Raw genomic sequence first — 5,348 nt, 5'->3', positions numbered from 1 at the left:
TAGTAGTAGTAGTAGTAGTAGTAGTAGTAGTAGAGTAGTAGTAGTAATAGTAGTAGTAGTGATTACATCATTAGGGGGAGCTAAGTTTTGCTTTAATTGATGGGCGACCGTGAGGCTAGATTTATACCTTGTTGTTTCCTGTATATTTCAAATGAAGCACGATTAGATTCATATACATTTCCTGACGCCAAAATAAGCTTACTAAACTCTACTAGTTTCGTTATTGGTTTTATTATTATCATTAGAATGGGCGACAGTGATCGATGTCGATGCGCGGCTCTCGTTTCCTTAGCAGCGGCGTCACTATCTCGGAGCTACTATTTACTAGCACGCCGGAACGTTCAATAGACGAACGGTTGAATAGACGCTGAACGCCTACTGCAGAGAACTGTAAAAAAGTTACCGAAAACTTACTATACTACAAACTCTATATTCAGTGTGTATATAAACATTTAAGCGATATTTTAATATAAAGTACTCATTGGAAATTCACCTAATTAAATTCGTTTGCTCGTAAGTATTAGTAAAGGTTATCGCACATGGCCTGTGCCTTGACGCCTGAGAGTTGTTCATAAAGAATAATAGTGCCATGGTTGGCTGATGGCGCCATCCTTTGGCCGACCGGTTGGTTAATGCCTATGCCATCTATATCCACTAGAAAGCACAAAAGGTTTGGCTATCCGTCTACTAACCCAGACATAAAAAAGTAACACAGCGATTAGCTGTACACATGGCTCGACGTTATTGAAAGCATTAGGATGTCCAATTTGAGCATTAGCGTTTATATAGAAAGCAAATGTTATGGTAAAACTGTAATGATAATTGGATCATCTGTGATGTTAGGATTTGAAAAGAGCCTTCGAAGGAGTTTTCGCTTAGCAACCGTTATCCGTTTGTGGAGAGCATTTGGAATTGACTGTTAGCGGAACGAGCGTATTAAACGATCGTGCGCGGAACTAGGCAAGAATAAGAGCGGGTCGTTTAATGAGGAAGGATGCAGATCACCCGGCCAAGTCATTGGTCGGCGCATTTCGACACTGTTTGCCGCCTACTTATTGAACCAAACAAAGGGTCAAAATTTTCAACTCTCTGTTGAAATCGACGAGAATATTAGAGAAAACAGGCGTTAGCGTCACTTAGCTTAGGAAATCAAAGAAACGTTGTGGACCACGGCATACGTATGACACGACGTTTAGGAAAGTTACGTAGACATCGTTCTCTGGGAAACACTTTCCCTTTTGTTTTTTTTTTTGTTCTGTCCCCTTTGGCCCTGAACCAAGAATAACTGTCCATGAACAAAATGCATTTAGAAGACAAATAAAAGAGAGAAATTGAATGAATTGAACACTACCGGCGAAGGTTGGTTACTTCATTGGTTTGCGTACTCTATATATGCATATATAGCTTAAGTATTAAGGTCGTGTCAATTAATAGTTCGCTACTTCATAACTGAGCTTAGCAGATCTCGTACTCTATAAGTGACCCCCAACAACTCGACGAAGAGATATTAAGCAGCAGCGACTTATTCACTACATTTAAGGCGTTCAGGGTGTTCCTTTCTTGCCGTAACTCCAAATGTCTCTGGCTTGATTTGAATGCAGATATTATACTACGACAAGCACGTCTTGGTTGGGATTTCGATGACCTCTTACGGCTCTTAACAACTGAACGCAGCCGTTCATCTCGCCATCCTTATTTAACTCTATTTAGGATTCAGCAGCATCAGTGCGTTCAATAATGGCAGCTTCACTTGAACTCCAGCTAAATACGAGTCGTCACTCACAGCAGGCGACACCACGTTGCGAAGCAAAGCATCACTAATGGTACACCAACTCATAATAATGATAACAGTTCGTCGAAGAACGATACATAAACGTATCGACTTCAGAGCTTCGACGAAATGTCCTTCAACTACATGCAATCCGAACTATTCCATGCCACCGAGAGCGGCGGCGGCGACAACAGCAGAGCGGCCAGCATAATAACAAAAATTGACAATAAATAGACGACACCGTTTTTATTATCATTATGCCCTCATAAACGAGTGGACAATCTCCGACGATAGCTTCTCGTCTGCAGATAACGTCCGTACAGCCGACGCTAATCCGAAAAACACCGTCAGTCAGGAGAAAACCAGCGGATCCGGTAGGTCTCAGTGCCGCGTAGACCAGAAGTTTCTTTTCTCACACATTGAGACGTTCGATAGGATAGCAACGCCTGGATCGGCCAGACATTGACCGTGGCCCGTAATGCTATTACTGCTACTGATGTTGTTGCCTCCTATACCCTTTCACGCTCTCATATTTATAGCGACATAACGACGATGCGGGGGACGCGTTTGCTATAGCCAGTACCTGATTCGGCCCTTTTTTTTATTGGTTTTCAATGAGATATGGGTGAAGGGTACACTTGAGAGCTTATCAAATACGTCCACGTATTCTCCCATGTGCTCCGGTCTGCTCGGCGCTGCTAGTACTTGACGATTAGCGTATAACTAAATAAATACAAATAGCAGCATGAATGGCCATATAGTGTGAAAGAATGGTGCTAGCATCATGTAAGAATTAACCTGTATTAATATACTTGATAGTAACACAAATAACCTTGAGTGTTAGAGAGAGTAACGTCTTATCTATCTTGATTCAAGAACAGACGTAGCAAAGTAGATTCATTGTAAAAACCGTTTGATTCAATTGATCATCTCTTTGCAAGGATAGTTTTCTATAGACTCATGTCTCGGTGTGCTATTCCGACCGTTAATGTATCCCAAACCGATCCCAAATGTCAGTGTCTTTTTTGTGGCGACAAGCCCCCAATGTGGAACTAGGAAGTTCGTATGTCACGTTCTTACGCCGTCCGGGACACGCTGATGCATGTAGTTAGATTGATGAAAAGTTTAGTCCCATTTTCTCTAGGCACTGTTTGATTGTCGAGGGCTTTTATAGCTTTCCGATCAGTTTAATTTAGAATTTAAGGTTCGCTCAACTTACGATAGATCAAATACATTCAACTTTCGGACACTATCCGAGTCAAGCCTTTGTTGAGGGTGCTTTTTTTGGCCGTACTGAAGGAAAGTTACCCCATTAGTGCCTGTAAACTCAGAATTTTTATTTTATATTTTATTTTAAAACCGAATTTCACATTTGTATAGGAAACCAAAATAATAAATTCTCGCGTCTGATTCTCGGCCACTTTTATTACTAAAGACAAAACAAACAATCAAAAAGTACATGATATATAGTTATGCAATACTATTTGTTCACTCTTTCTTCATCAATTGATATTGGCTGCAGAACGTAGAACTGGAACTTCTCTACTTTGCTTATGTATTCAATGGAGTTCAAAATATATTCGATCTAATAGCAGACTGCGATTAAAAAATCATATTTCGCGCTATGATGCAATGTATATCGCTACCGATTATAAGAAAAAGACCCGTTTCATTAAAAACAATTCTGGACTTCGTATCGAGTTGTTTCATGCTGACGTAGCCGTAAGGATTGTTTATAGTTAAATTGATACCTGTACCTAATTTAATTTCATACTGGATAGTCGGAGAGACCGCCGAGTAGAGTCTATAAACAGCGAAAATATCTAACGAATCGTCCGTCTACGTTCCCATGTCTATAGCCATCCCTGGTGCTATTTTTTTTTTTTTATTTTTATTAACGGTTCAAACAATATTTCATGATCCAAGCGCAAAAATTTCGGTTTACTTTCTCGTTCTTCACTCGTCCACCATTTGGCATGACGTGCCATAACTTTTTCCAACACCTGACGTGTGCTTTCCAAGCTGTCATTTATGTATCGTGCTATTGCACGTTGTCTTGGCACCTGCATTGACGCTGTTGATCATATGACTACAAATAGTAGCAAAGTGCAATGCAGAAGTTAGAGCACAGAATGAACATTGAAAAAAAACAGAGAAGATGAAATACATAATAACAAATACCGCTAGCAGATCCATATTATTAGCGTCGTCAGCAACGGCAGAAGCGTCAACATCGATGCCAGTGCCAACATACAAAATATTCCTCTTTCGATGAAAAAGTCATATTTCGTCTGCTCTTTAATGCCGCCATCGTAGCTATAGTAGTGGTAGCAGTTATAATGATACGAAGGTAGACAGGCGTGTCGTGGAAGAAGATACAGCTTGCGAAAAGGGAGATGTCACTGTTTACTGGCTTTTTGTTATGCCGCTGAGACGCACATGACTCAATGACACAGCGCACACACATACCGAACAGGCACAAGCACATAGGAACAGATATCTGAGCACCTCAAATGGGCTGGGACGAAGAGAGTTCACAGCGTTTCACTGTTGAATGCGCATACATAACAACAAACACGTCTACTGTGGCGCCATGGCTAACGGAGACGTGACGACGCCGCCGTTAGCTTCACCTGAAAGGTAGGTGATAAAGACAGCATATAGATAGAGTTGGGTCGCAAGCCTACTGCATTACGGATGAGATGGCGGACCGTAATCCACAGTAGCCGACGCCCGCTGCCCTCTCAGCAACGGCGGCCCTACATGAGCTATACGATAGAGGCAACGGCGAAATCTCATACGCAAGTGACCGCTGCAATAACAACGGGAAATGTTTATGTCAAAAATGATCAGCTGGCCTCTCCGCCTTCCTTCCGTCGCCATTGTTATCGTCGATAGCGCTGTTGTCACCATAACCACGATCACCTTTACTAACAACAATAACAGCCACCGTGGAAGCCATAACGGCATGAACTGAAAAGCCAAGTTCACAACCGGCGTTGAAATCACGACTACAACATTACGCCAATACGAATATTCAGTAGCGACAAATGACGAATGCTGTGAGAGAAAAGACAGTGAACGGCAATGGCGCCGCCAAGAAAAATACCGCAACGAAAGAAAGGAACCGAAATAAAAAAACTGAATATCGTCATTTGCAGCCGAATCGAGATTCAGTACATTTCGATTCCCCACCTCAATTTTGTTCGTTCGTTCGTTCGTTCGCATGAAGACGTACGCGCGCCTCACTGTCGCCGTGACGTCTTTGCGCTATATCGAATGAGATAGACTCTAGGGAAGATAAATGCAGAAAAGTGGATTTCAGGTGGTCGCCAGCGTTATTAGGAACTTTGCCAATCGAAGATAAGGTTGAACGGCGAAAATGAGAATGGGCATGGTTGAATAGAAAAATGTGTAGGTCACTTCTGTGTCCTGAAGTGGGCCGTATATGATCAATAGTAAGTGTATGCATATCGTTGCTCGGAACGTATTTATAGGTTTAGCACAACATTTACGATGGATAATGACGCTGAGCGAAGATTAGAATTTATTTTTTAAGTATTTGCTGATAAAGTGA

General features: G+C 41.7%; 2 long non-coding RNA genes across 2 annotated transcripts in view; one reads left to right on the top strand and one right to left on the bottom strand.

Annotated features, from left to right (window-relative positions):
* Positions 1-209: 209 nt before the first annotated feature.
* LOC111263078 (uncharacterized) lies at positions 210-4,076 on the bottom strand. Its single transcript, XR_002682010.2, has 2 exons — positions 3,953-4,076; positions 210-388 (listed from the first exon to the last, which is right to left on the bottom strand). It is a non-coding gene; the product is annotated as an uncharacterized LOC111263078 (long non-coding RNA).
* A 1,063-nt stretch (positions 4,077-5,139) lies between these two features.
* LOC111263079 (uncharacterized) overlaps positions 5,140-5,348 on the top strand; it is an 8,206-nt gene continuing 7,997 nt past the window's right edge. Inside the window, exon 1 of the long non-coding RNA XR_002682011.2 lies at positions 5,140-5,229. This is a non-coding gene — a long non-coding RNA (uncharacterized LOC111263079). The remainder of the gene's footprint in view (positions 5,230-5,348) is intronic.

Source organism: Varroa jacobsoni, unplaced genomic scaffold, assembly GCF_002532875.2.
Source record: "Varroa jacobsoni isolate VJ856 unplaced genomic scaffold, vjacob_1.0 scaffold_731, whole genome shotgun sequence".
Classification (NCBI taxonomy): domain Eukaryota; kingdom Metazoa; phylum Arthropoda; class Arachnida; order Mesostigmata; family Varroidae; genus Varroa; species Varroa jacobsoni.
Note: the sequence above shows the minus strand (reverse complement) of the source record. Positions and strands in the feature narration are given on the sequence as shown.